The sequence below is a fragment of the Cuculus canorus genome, chromosome 3, assembly GCF_017976375.1.
Source record: "Cuculus canorus isolate bCucCan1 chromosome 3, bCucCan1.pri, whole genome shotgun sequence".
NCBI lineage: Eukaryota > Metazoa > Chordata > Aves > Cuculiformes > Cuculidae > Cuculus > Cuculus canorus.
Genome location: NC_071403.1, coordinates 63,458,108 through 63,472,366, shown reverse-complemented (window position 1 = coordinate 63,472,366; position 14,259 = coordinate 63,458,108). Strand labels below are relative to the sequence as shown.

Genomic DNA, 14,259 nt, shown 5'->3' with positions numbered 1-14,259 from the left:
GTAAAGGATCAACCCAGCTGTAACAGTATTATAGTCTTTTTGTCACGTTAACATGGAAGCACACAAACTGAAGAACCACAAAGAGAACTTGTAGGCATTTACAACACCCCCTACTTCCTAGGCTGGCCAGGTCCTCTCCTAAAGGGCAATAGGGACCACTCTATATTAGCAGATCCTAATACAGCAAATTAGCATTTCCCCACACCAGCTCCAAGAACTAGTTTCTCCACCATTCAAAAAATTGTGCAGCACACAGAAATTATGACATTAGCACCTAGAAATTCTGCTCCTGCTATCAACCTACCACTGACAGCTCATGACAATCTTAGCATTACTTGTCATTTAAATAATTAAATCTTCTTCAACTGGATGCCCTCTAGAAACATTAGAAGTTTCATGAACTGTAGCAACAGGTAGCAGACAGGTCCTCTGCAACAGCAGGTAGCAGCATCCTATTGCTAAGCTATTTGTCACCTTGCCTATCCAAAGAAGCATCACATCTTACTACTTCACCTTGGGTACCTATATGTACCTTGCTGACATTTTCTGTGTTAGCACTTGTCTTAACCACTCAGACCTTCCAGAACAGACAGACAGATGTTTGTGTGGCTGATGCATTTATAAAGTTAGCTCGAAAGGCAAACAACAACCACAAAAGTCACTGAAGTCTCAGAATAATGAGGCATCCTGTTAGTTTATGCCGACCACCTACACCTACACACACAAATCCCAGGCTCAGAAAGCTTCCTGTGTTACAACCACAGATGTCCATCTCCCAACATTAAACTGTTCACAATGTGTTATTAGATATTCATTATAGGCAGGAATAACAGAGTAACAAACCATCCTCCAGAACAGCATGGTCTCACTTTGTGGCATGCCCTGCCACTGAAAGGCTACAGAGGAGTACTTCACTCGGCTTCCAGACAGCCTGCTCCCAAACGCAGGTCCTTTGCCTTACTGCCAGATGTATACACCACCACCTATTGCTTTCTGCCTGTTCAGTGGAGCTTCAAAAACATCCCTGGCACACAATTTTCACTTCCATCTAAACATAACTTTTCTCCAACTGCCACCACTTCTCAAGCTTCTGCTGTAACACTCTCCCACATTCCCCATTTCAGCCAGACCCATTCAGCTCTCCAGGGGCAGGACAGTCACTAGCTATGGTTTGACCCTAAACGGCCCAGGAGAAAGAGCAGGGGTGGGGCAGGTCAACATCATATTTGCCAAAAGAACCTGGAAAAACCTCAGACCACAAAAGCTGATTATGAAGCTTTCGCTGCACACAGATCTGCAGCAAGGAGGGCCGCAAGCCTGTTTAACAAGATGAGGAACATAAACCTAAGGTGAAGTACAGGCTCAGCAGCACACATTCCTTCAGAAATACTGGAAAGGACGTCTGCAGGTAGCAGCGCCACTGACAGCGGCCTCTGACGGAACTGTCCATTTTAGAATACAGACAATGGCAATTAGCAGCTCATTTTATTTGTCCTTTCCATCCAACAACTTCTGTTTAAATCATGAAACGGCACTACGGCTCAGTGCCCCAGAGCACCTGGAGCACTTTCGGTTTCTATCCCCAAGCTGCAGCCATTCATGCAACTGTTTTATTATTCGGCTTAAGTGTGTCAGATAGGGCAGTGTGGGCATCCCAGCAACCTCTGCACCTCTCCCAGGTGCAGCCAAGCCTACTCCAGGGGACCGTTGCACACCAGAGTTCCTGGAGCGCTCTCTTCACCATCACAGCGCTCTCGTGTCGGCGCCACCCGCTTAAGCCCACACCAGGTGGCCAATTGCGCCTGTCACAGAAGTTAAACTCTAGAGAGAAGTGACACACACCCCCACGCACACCCCACCCCCACCCCCAACCACACCGACACTTCCCACACGCAGGCAGACAGTCAGACACACAAACGCTCCAAGACTCACACACTCACAAACTGACAGACTCAGACTCGCAGACAGACTCATAGACAGACACCTCCACAAGCATCACACACACACGCACACGAACTTCCCATACGCAGGCAAGCAGACACTCTCAGACACCCACAGACACTCAGACACAGACCCTCACAGAACTCTCACAAGACTCAGACTCTCGAAGCCGATCGCCCACCCTCAGCCCCCGGGACAGGGACTCCCCGCGACCCCTCCAGCCCTGGGGCGGAAAGGCCCCGCCCCCCCCGCCGAAGCAGCGCACGTGGCTCCCGCCCCCCCCGGCTCTCAGCGCTGCCGGGGCGGCCTGCACCTCCCCCCGCCTCGCACGCGGTGCGCACGCGCACACCCCACCCCACCCGCCTTCCACGAGCACCGTTACCGGGCGGGCGCCGCGCTGCCGGGATGGGGGCCCTCGCGCAAAGCCGCGAGGCGCGAACGGGCAGGGGCTGCCGCCGCCTCACGGGCGCGCGCGCACACACATACACGCCTCCCTCCTTCCTGACGCGCGAGCCCCGCCCAGGGCCCAGGGCGGGAGGCGGCTCGTGTTGCTGTAGGGAACAGCTCGCGGGGGTCGCCTCAGTCCCTCTCAGGAGCTGATTCGCTTTCCTCCTGCGACCCGAGGACGGCAGCTTTTAAACTTCAGACGGGACAGGGAAATCAAAGCCTGGTCATCTACTGACTGTCCTGATCACAGAATCACAGAGTGGATTAGGTTGGAAGGGACCTTAAAACCCATCCAGTTCCACTCACTCTGCCGCAGGCAGGGACACCGCACACTAGATCGGGCTGCCCAGGGCCCCATCCAGCCTGGCCTTCACACCTCCTGGGGTGGGGCAGCCACAGCTTCCCTGGGCAACCTGTGCCAGTGCCCCACCACTGTCATGGTGAAGAATTTCTTCCTAAAGTCTAATCTAAATCTTACCCACTCCAATTTATAACCATTCCCCCCCTCGTCCTATCACCCTTACAAAAAGTCCCTCCCCAGCTTTCCTGCAGCCCCTTCAGGTAGTGGCAGGTCACTGTAAGGTCTCCTCAGAGCCGTCTCCAGGCTGAACAAGCCCAACTCTCTCAGCCTGTCCTCGTATGGGAGGTGCTCCAGCCCTCTGATCGTCTTTGTAGCCCTCCCCTGGACCCATTACATATCCTTCTTATGTTGAGGATTCCAGAACTGGACACAGTATTCCAAATGGGGTCTCACAAGGGAGGAACAGAGGGGCAGAGTCACCTCCCTCATCTGTAGTTATTGGGCAATGCTTCTGCCGCCAGACAGGTCTCAGCAAAATTAAATATCCCCCTCATTGTGGAAGATGCTGGTAAAGTCTCTTAAATGCCAGCAACACTTGTACTGCGATTAAAGACTAACAGCATTGAGAGGAAACATGGAAATACTTAAACTGGAAAACAGACTTGTCAGTGTTGTAAGTGTGTGTGTTACTGGTACCTAAACCTGAAAACAAGTTTATACTAAAGGAGTCAAAGGCAAGGTTCTTGACAGCCAAACAAAAAAAATACAATGTGTGTTATTTTCACATCAGCGTTTCACTTCTTTTCCATAGCCCATGATGATGCGTCCTTTCAGTTTTCAGAGAACTCATGTTTTAACAGAAATACCTGCCTGCTACAGCTGCAGAGCAGCCTCACAAACATGACATGGTGTGTAGCAAATGCTTGCTTGCCAAGAGTCAGAGTAGCTCAGGGGAATAACCTCCGCACTCGTTTACAGTGTTAGTAATCCAAATGCCAGTAATAACCGTGAACAGCATTGTTATTTAGACTAGTTCAGTGTTCAAAATACAAAAAGACAAAGCAAGTCTGTAAAACAGATTATTGACCAGCCTTTTCTGTTTTCCTTAGATGGTTCAATAACTTAAACAAGCAGAGTAAATACTGCAGGTGAAGAAGCAGAGGCCACTGGTTCTCTGTTAACAGAATTAACTGAGTTCGCTGCCCTCCTTCAGGCACTGAGGTCTGAGCTCGGTGTGGAGATGGTAAAGCCTTTTATTATCTAAGAGTATGTGCTGCTACATGTACCATACTTAGTAATGGCTTCTGCATTTTCCCTGGAAATTTTTTAGGAGATTGATAATGAGTTAAAAGCCATTAGTGAAGATGATTCCTGGAGGCTAAATGTTTGCTTTTGGATCTTCTTTTGAGACACAAAAATGGGTGCTTACAAACCCTTTGAGTCCAATGCAACCCAGGAACTTTTTTCTTATCATTTTATAGATATCTGTCACTTTGATCAATGGTGATGCAAATACATATAAAAAATGTAGCTTTAGGTTTAAATAATATATATGTCTAATTCAGCTTTAGAAGAAATATAGGCAATCCAGCTTGAGCTGTAAAGGTCTGTAGTATACCACAGGAAGAACTGATCTGTCTCAGCATCACACCTAACCAGAAGATCTCATCGCCCAGACAACTGCACATGGATTGTGGCACCAAACAGGATGGGTTTGCAGGGTCTGCCCTGATCATGGATACAGCTACCAGACAAAGCAACTACCAGGAGCTCTGAACATGCCTGAATAGGTGCACATTTTTGGTGGGAAAATAAGGGTTGGAGTTAGTGAAATGAGCTCATTAGCAAGGCATGACCCTGAGTGTATAAAGGGGTGAATCAAAGGTGAGGATTTTAGCACGTTCTCCCACAGGACTGAGCATCAGACTGATGAGACGCCACAGCGACATAGTGGTAGCTATCTTTATGTCCCTCTTTCTTTCTTTCCTTCTCTTTCCTCTATTGATGCATGTCTCATAACCAAACAAACACTGGCACTTGACCTTAATTCTGTGTCCAAGTATCCAACCTAAACGTACCCGTATCTTTACAACAAGTATCAAGGCCATGCTCCGATTTTGAATGGCAGGAGACATCACTGGAGAGTGAACCTCATCTCTCAGAAAAACATTGCAGTGGTCAGCTTGAGTTCCCCCTGCAAAAACTTGTCCCAAAATTCCAGTGTAAGGTGCGATGCTTTGTAAACCCATAAACTTCAAAAGCCTACCAACAGAAATGGAATACGCTAAGCAATTTTTCTGTTAGTAATTTTTACAGTTACTTCTAGAAACTGCTTAATTTTATCACTTTTACACAGAATTTGCAGATATTGTAGAGATGGGCAGTGCTTTAAGAACCATTCATTAAGGGATTTTAGGGTGTGTATTTCCTTGCTTGACTTTCTACAAGCCCCAGCCTTTATTGTCATGCCACGCAACACTGAAAATTTTGTCTGGCAGCAATTCAGGTTAAAAAGCTCACCATCTCCACATTTGCTTTGTGGTGACAGATCTTTGTACCACAGCTCCGCAAGTCCTTCTGTGTGCTGATGCAGTTGTTTGTGTAACTGTACTGCAAAGTAGGTCAGTGGGAAGAAAAAAAAAAAGGCTGAATATTTGAAGGTGCTTTTGAAAAGGATCATTTCACATATCTCATTTACTCTGTAGTTTCACAACCAGTTTGAGCTAGTTTGACTGCGGTGCTCTGAGAAGTCAGTCCCAAATTCCATCCTGCCCAGTCCTCATATTTCCACACTTTTCCTTGTGCAGGTACAAGCCCTCAAACACAATTCTTCCTTAAAAGTCCATTTTCAGTGAGAACAGGTTTCTGATCTGATTTGTCTGCAGCTGAACAGCCTCCAGAGCTGACATAAGAGCAGCAATACAAAGAGAAAGCAGCAGCTGCCCAGCCTCAGACTGTTTAAACTGCTTGGGAAACTGGAGTGGTACGGACAACTGAATGAGTACAACCAAGGCAAGATACACTTCAGAGGGTGAAGGGAAGAGGAATGAGTGGTTAAGGGTAGTGATTGTCAAACCAGATCATCCAGCAAAGGAACAGTAACATGGAGCCTCAGCCTTAATATGATTTGTATTGGAAGTATTTGTATTGGAAGTATTGGAAGATTTCAAGTTCATTTTCTTGGTTTAGTTTCAGTACGGTACTGCCCAATGCTGAGTCTCCGGGCAGGTCCCTGTCCTGAGGCTGCCACACACCTGCAGTTACCAAGATTCTTGTAGCTGCCTGTTTGAGAAGCTCTGATACATGGTGTGTTTGCAGCAAGCCTTCAAGGATTTGCAGTGAGCGTGTCCTTAAGCTTGAAAAATGCTTTTCTTTTGTCTTATGGTGTTGATCTTATTTTATTATACTAAATTAGTCTGTCAAAATACTGTTCCCTTTCATGCATTTAGAGTAACACTAGGAGCAGGTTAGAGTTGCTGGAGCAATGGAGTAAGGGAGAACACAAAGGTGCCATCATCCCTACATCTGAGAAACCTGACCTTAACACTGTTGACAATGAGTCCTCTTTAAATATCTGTTGCAGACAAAGTATCATTCATGCAAACATCTATCACCATGCTAAGAATCCTGGTTTCTGAAGGTGGCTAGAGCTGATGCTGCAGTGATGTTAACATCTTCCTCATTGCAACAGGATTGAACTATAAATCCAAATCAATATATTTAGAAAAATAATCTTTAAATCAGAACAGGTTCTAGTATTTCAAGTATACATGAAGGTATTTTCAAATTACCATTTTCTCCAGCTCCTCCCAGACACCACTAAAGCTCTCACAAATCTTTTAAAACCAGGTAGTGTTTGAAACAAACAAGGCCATCTTCATATTTGCCTTTTTTGTTCCAGTGCCGAGGATCTGATTCACCAGCTCATTACTCTAGCTGCACACCCAAGCGGGATACTTCCCTAATGCACATGTGAGATCAAACGCGGGGGTTTAGCAAGTTCTTTTAGTTTTTGGGTATGTGTTTAGGTAACTCCATAACATTCATTACAAAATGTGCCTTTCATTCCCATATTACCTACCTTTTTTCCTGAGAATGCAGTTCCCAATGGACTATTCACATAAGTAATCTTTATTTAAAGAAGAACAGTGTGATTATTCATGTTATGAAAGAACAGTCATATTTCAGAGGATTATATCCAAGTAGAGCATTCACAGCACCATGCAGAAATCTGAAAGAGAAAATGGCTTAATCTGATTTCAGACCACAGCTCTTGGCACTCTGTTCTGTAAGGTTACTTACCACTTGTGCTATTTTGCCACATCTAGACTCTTGCCCTATTTCTGATGACTAAGTTATTCTACTTGGTTTGTATTTTCAGAATTTCCTCTGTGCTTAAGAATTACAATTTCCATTTAATAATTAATTGTTGTGATCCAAATACAAATTATTTGTTCTATTTAAATCCAATTATAATGTTAACATTTCTATTACAGGAGTAAAATATTATCAGAAAAGGAAGCTGATTGTTTCAAGATCAATTCTAAGCACGCTCCAAATGCCAGAATAGCCTATTAAACGCGTACCTCTTAGAGGAATATCATCAGATTTATTCTACTTACCATAGAATAGATTTTGGACTACAATGCTTTAAAAAAAATCCTAAAGTCACCATCTCAATGAAAACAAACATACTGATGTAAACTGAATATAACCTTTTGCATGTCTTTAGAGAATCTGTGTTGATCAAAAACTGCATAAATGCCTAGGAGGGCTGAGACACAGGCAAGAAGAGGGCTGGGAGTTCAATAGGGGGTGTAGTCTTACAGCTTATCTGTACTTCTGCAGAGGCAAACTGTGTCAACTGCTTTCAATTTCTTACAGCCTTCATATATTTATGAAACTTTGTGGCAATTTTAAAGCCTTCACTATGCCCCTTTCAGGCATCCACATCAAATCTGTAGAACAGAGAGGAAAAACCACTGGAGGCTTGCTGTCTGCCGTCTGAGAACACGGGGAATGGGAAAAAAAAGATCAGGTCATGTGCAGCTAAATGTGTGCACTGAGGAAAACCTGCTCAACATTCAGCTCAGAAAGTTAGAATGCCTTTTGCTGTGGATATGCATGAGATTATTGGCTTCTTTCTCTCTGGTGAAGAATATTTCTTCCTTTCTTCATGGCCTGGTGAAGTCTAGGCTGCACTGTCTCTGCCTAGGGCAGGAGAATATCTGCCCTGGATCAGTCCAGACTGGTTATGAAAACAGGTTTCTGAAGGTACCTCCTAGTCTGTTACTTGCTAGCAGAGCTTTTTTCAGTGTTACCAGACATCCACAAGCTGAGAGGCTAGAACAAGCCATTTATGAAGTTCTCCGTTCAACAGACAGTGCCTCAGAAATGCAGTTGAGGCTGCTGGGCTCATTCTGTGAAGAACTGGAAGGTCTTAGTTACAGAGTAAGCATGAGAGTGACAGCAAGGCAGACAAGAACAATAACCTTACAGGCAAGAACGCATTCCTGCAGTACCCAAACAAGAAGAGCAGGTCCAGTGATGCTACCAGGTTCAGCTCACAGTCCAGTGATCACTAGACAATCCAGCACCGAGGCCGAGCCAAAAAGTCTCATACTCCAGTCAGGGCATAGTATACATACAACATAGCTCAAGTAAGGAGTGAAGATGAGTGCCTTAGTTATATGCATCTCCATGGCAAATGGGTGGAAGGTGGAGGGGTGGAGGTGTGATATGTAGCTGTTCAGGGCAATTGGGGTGTGCTGTTGTACTTAGAGTCTTACTGGTGCATAGACTAGCTCGGAGGAATGAACACAAGAAGTTGAGGGGGACTATCAAGGCATGAGCTATGGGCATACTTTTGCTGCCATTGCACTATAAATGGGGTCACACTCAACCTGGCAAGCACATCAGTTTGTCTTCAACACAGCTTGAGATCTGTGATAATGTGTCTAATAAGGAGGCCCATGGAGAGGTGAACATGAGGAATACAGACATAGCCAAGTAAGGCATCCATCTGCATCCTGGTAGGGCAGATTAAGCACAATGGAACAGAGAAAAAGGGGTATGCACGGGTCATAGGAGTTGTGAGTGGCATTGGAGAGCTTCAAGCAGTGCTCCCAGCTGTCAGGGATTCCAGGGAGTGGATAGTCTCATTAATATAGCTGCCTTTCCTTGAAAATCAAGCCTTTTAAGATTTCAGCAAGGGCAGAGGGAATCTTCTGTGCAAAATACCTTGAAAGACCAGTGCCCTAGTTGGCTTTCTCCAACTTACACATACAAGCAATCCTGCATATTAACAACTGTGAAGAAGAAACAGCCTCTTGCATCTGCAAGCAGTAACCACAGCATGAACAAGAACCACTGACAGGGAACACTGCTCCAGGGCATTAAACTAAATGTGTCCAGAGTGTGCTTTGTCAACCTGAAGGCCTAATATTTCCACCCTGTGATTGCTTACACCAGATCTTAATCTTTGGCTAGTTTTCAACATGGAAATGAAAACTTTCTTCTGCAGCCCATAGTCTACAGTAATTCCCTTTGAATTGTTTTTGTTTCTTGAACGTCTCTTTCTGTCTTGTCAAAGTAAAAGACTTACTTTTGGGCCTTAACACTTGTAAAGCCTAAAATGTCTAAGGTCTGCTGACAAGTCCTCAGAAGTCTCTATTAGCATTACTACATCTCATCTGAGTTTTCCAACTGTTCCTTAGATAATGAGCAGTCGTTGTACACTGTACAGCCCCTTATCCCGTAGAGTCTCTGTCAATGACTTCAGATCCTGAGTACCATCAGAGGCTGCAAGAGAAAGTAGATATGAGAGTGAACACAGTCTCCCTGTAAAAATACCCTGTATTACCCTCTACATTTCTTCTCTCTTGTTTGCACTTCTAAATGCATGCAGGGCAGGTACACAGGGAGCTGGCAAAGCTACCAGGAGGGTATGAAGGTACAAGTTTTGGGGGTAGGTTGTTCAGGCTTAACTCTCCTCTCCTATCTTTACTCTGTAGAGCTAAACTCAGTGCAGACACATGGATTTTGGTGCCAAAAAGTACTGGTAGAATAATCTGTGGTTTGTATCTTCATTTTCACTTTGGTACGCATCTTTTCATACACAGCTGATGGCTGGAGAGGCATGCTATCCTGTCTGTTGTTTGTTGAAGAGCCTAATCTAGAAAGTACTCCAGGAGTAGCGGGTTAAGCAAAGATATTAAATAAAAACAAAGGGAATAATACTTTATTTATCGCCTTAGTGAAACTCATTCTGATCAAGTAGAAATAAAGTGTCTCCCTTCAAAATCCAATTCAAGGAAGCCTTGAGATCATTAAACTAGATTTAAGTTAACATCTCCAGTCAGGAACATTTAAGCTCTAACAGACAGCTGTTAGAAGTGGGGAAAAGGCAGTCACCGAAAGAGGCTAGTGGCAGGGTTAGAAAAGAAAATAATCTGAGAATAGACATTAAAGCTTGCAGGAGGATAGATGCCTCCTCAGAAAACACAAATGAATGGCCACTGCTAAAGATAATCCTGTCTGCAGAGTAATGATTCAGTTAAATGCCACCATTATAAAAAGGAGTAATGACTCTGAGCTGGGTGTTGATGTAAGAAGCTATTCCAAAAGGACTTTGGCAGAATGTTTATTCCACTATAGCTATTCCAGTTGTCCTCTGCAAATAAAGCCAACTGGGCCATCTTTGGTCTGGCTTGAAGAAACAAATGAATCTTATGAAAAATCTGCCCAAGCTCCCAGAAGTGGGCGAGTGCTAGGGTGGTCAGCAGGGGTCAGTCATAACTGAATGTTTTCAGGTTTTCTTGCTTAAATAAAATGAAAAAGCCAGTTATTAATTTTTTTGGAAGGGGTTTGCACAAGGATAATCAAAATATTTAATTTGCAGTGCTATTGGGGCCAGTCTTTTTAACTTTAGCTTGCTGATGAAAAGGTATTGGTTGTTAAGGAGAAGAATGGAAAGTGTTAAAAAATGTGTTGTCGTTTTTTTATATAAAGTTTACATTTGTAGTTTTGCCACAAGCATCATTTCAGCTTCTTACATGTGCATATGCAAGTATATTCAAATGAAAAATGGGAAAAAATGAAATATAATACAATGGCTAACATTTAATATTGCTTGCCTATTTTTATTTACATATCAAAATATTACAATTTCAGCCCCTTCTTCTGCAAGGCACTTCAGATAATGACAGTTGTTATTTGCAAGTGGCAGAAGTGTTTGCTGGATAGTACTGATGCTCACTAGCTTGCTGTGGCAAATCAGGCTTTGTCACCCCCTCCACAGCAAACAACAAGGCTACAAGTTAGGAATGTCATGGAGTGTTGTCCTTACAAGATACACAGATAACAGCAAGACTGTTATTTGAACATCCTGCACAATGTTAAACTCTGTGTCTTTGGTTTAATCGCAATGTCAGTAGATAGGACCTCAGGGATGTGGTGTCTGACCGCATTATGTCTGCAATATATATTCATCATGCTTACCCGGGCATCCATCAAACATTACTGTGTGTCTGATTTTCATTCAAATAATGGGGTTTGCTAAAGAGTTTGTTAAAACTGTGACTGGGATTTTTTGGTTTTGTTTTGGTTTGGTTTTTTATCTTTGAGGAGGTAGTATTTCCTCTCTCTTGGATTCCCTGCATTTTGCAATCATCCTTCAGAAAGCTGGCATCATGTCCATGTGAGGAAAATAGGATTATAAATTCAAGCAGGTTAATTGTAAACAGATAATAAGGGAAACCAAAAAGACTTTGAGGAATGGTTTGCAAGTTATAAATGAACAAACAGCAGACCTTTTTTTCAAGCATATCCAATAGCCTGCTGGAGAATTTATAGGAATGGTAGGTCCCACTGAGAGGAATACAAAAAGAGCTCTCAGAGAATATATTGCTGTACTGGTAAAATAGACCAAATATTTGGCTTTAGTGTGCAGTGTTCCATAAGTTCCTGACCCAAAAGTTGCGGGCAGCTGAAAGACTTTTCTGGGCATACACGGCCACACGCTGCCTCACTTTTATACTTTCCCATCGTGTCTGCTATTGGTAACCATCAGAGCCAGGATGCAAGTTTGATTCTGTGTTTTCCTCCATTTTGTTTGGGGTTTTATTTCAAATTCTATTAATTGGGTGTGCCTATAATTGACAGTTCAGTCAAGATCAAGGCAAGACTTGCTGACAACTTATGCAAACATTTCTTTTCCTTCACTCTAGACAGCAGACAAGCTAAGCCTGAGAAAGGACATGGTGCTTATGCTCTTCCACTACTACTCTTCTATATTTGGGCTTCTCACCCAAGTAGCCATTATGCAGCTGGAAGTCTCCAGCTCAGGAGACAGCATATAATAACTACTCCTCCTGAGGATGTCACTCAAGGGTATTTTTCACTTAAAGCATTAACAGGTGTCTTGAAGGGAAGAAAGTGTCCAAGAATTTAGGCTAAATAAACTAGCCAGTTTGAAACAAGCAAATTGAAACAGCAAGTAGATAAGGGAGGGATGGATGGGACGGAGGGAGGGATGGATGCGTGTTAAAATAGTCTCAGGACATTTATCCACTCATGGTATTCATCCAATAGATTTGATTTCCAAGTAATTAAAGCAATATGCTGATAATCAAGTTTGTGCAAAGCAGTATTACCAATGCTAACAAAAATTCTCAAAACCTAGCAGATTCACAGAGGAATTTCTTTGGAGCTTAAAATATGAAATCCTAGTCAAGCTCACATATAGAAAACACTGGGATTGTTTAATGTAGCACTCTTACTTCATAAAGGAAAGGAGTGGTATTTGTAGCACTGGCTCAGTGTTATTTGTCTGCTCATAAGCATTCTTTTGTTGTGAATAATAATGGTCTTCTAGTCGAAGTCTGTCGTTGGGTCTGTAGTTCCACAGTTACACAATCACTTTAAGGTAATGTAAATGTATATTGCAGTTGGAAGGGAGAGTCTACTCTTGTTAGCACCCCGGATATGTATTCCCAGCCAGCATTGTAACCAGACTAGGGAATTGTTGTATTTGTAAATAAATGGGATCATGGAAAAAGTGGAGATAGATTTGTCTTTGTGGTGGCAGCCCACACTTTGGCTTAAAGTTAGAAAGGAATCACAGATTTGAAAATGACACTAATTTGATTATCACTAATATTAATCTCATGAAGTTCAACAAGGCCAAGTGCATGGCCCTGTACCTGGGTTGGGGCAGTCCCAAGCACAAATATAGGTCGGGCAGAGAATGGATTGAGAGTTGCCTTGAAGAGAAGGACTTTGGGGTGCTGGTGGATGAGAAGCTCAACATGAGCCAGCAATGTGTGCTAGCAGCCCAAAAGCCAACCGTAACCTGGGCTGCATCAAAAGAAGTGTAAACGACAGGCGAAGAGGGGTGATTCTGCCCCTCTGCTCTTGTGAGACCTCCCTGGAGTAGTACTACATTCACTTCTGGAGTCCTCAGCACAGGAAGGACACAGACCTGTTAGAATGAGTCCAGAGCAGGGCCACAAAGATGATCAGAGGGCTGGAGCACCTCTGCTATGGGGACAGGCTGAGAGAATTGGGGCTGTTTAGTCTAGAGAAGAGAAGGTTTCAGGGAGACCTTATAGCAGTCTTCCCATACCTAAAGGGGATCTACTGGAAAGCTGGAGAGGGGCTGTTTATCAGGCAGTGCAACAATAGGATGAATGGTTTTAAGCTGAAAAGGAGGAGATTTAGATTAGATATTAGGAAGAAATTTTTTACTGTGACAGTGGTGAGGCACTAGAACAGGGTGCCCAGAGAAGTTGAGGATGCCCCTTCCCTGGAGGTGTTCAAGGCCAGGTTAGATGAGACTTTGAGCAGCCTGGTCTAGTGGAAATTGTCCCTGCCCATGGCAGGGGGGTTGGAACTAGATCCTGTTTGAGATCCCTTCCAACTCAAACCATTCTATGATTCTATGATAACATAGAATAAAATCCGGCTTGCAAGAGTCAGTTTTCCTATATAAAAATACTTGGCCTGAATCAGTTAGAATCTCACCAGAACGTACTAACAGCTAACTGTAGTGCAGGCTTTGCCCTGATGAAGCAGGTCCTTAAACAAAACAGCCTCTGAACATAACCAGATGGTAGACTGACACAAGCAAATAAGCACAAAGGTTGTTAACCAGAAAACTTGGGAGAGACATGGTAAATGAAGGGAATGAACAAATATTTCAGTTATTCTGAAACTTTGTTAATATTTACTAAGAGAGTAAAATCTTAGTGAACAGTGAAGTTCAAGCAACACTAGCAATGGTCATACTGCATAGTTATAGTAGGTATTGCATATTTGATATTTGAGCATTTTTGAAATCTCAGGGGATGTTGGGATGTTTTCCTGAATCTGAAAGAGCCTTTGGGGTACATTTTGTGTAATGTTCTGAAGTGTTCCCACCACAACAGCACCACCTCCTCGAGTGCTCCATCTCCAGAAGTAGGGAAGATTTTTCAGACAGAAATCCTGACACAGTACAGTAATTCAAAGACACCTGTAATCAAGTCAGGACTCCAAAGCAAGTCATATTGTGCCGAACTTTCACTGTGCTA

At 43.6% G+C, this 14,259-nt stretch overlaps 1 protein-coding gene across 1 annotated transcript in view; it reads right to left on the bottom strand.

Annotated features, from left to right (window-relative positions):
• MTR (5-methyltetrahydrofolate-homocysteine methyltransferase) overlaps nucleotides 1-2,408 on the bottom strand; it is a 53,593-nt gene extending 51,185 nt beyond the window's left edge. The window contains exon 1 of the mRNA XM_054062869.1: nucleotides 2,324-2,408. The gene's annotated coding sequence lies outside the window, so the exon portion shown is untranslated. The remainder of the gene's footprint in view (nucleotides 1-2,323) is intronic.
• Nucleotides 2,409-14,259: the final 11,851 nt, after the last annotated feature.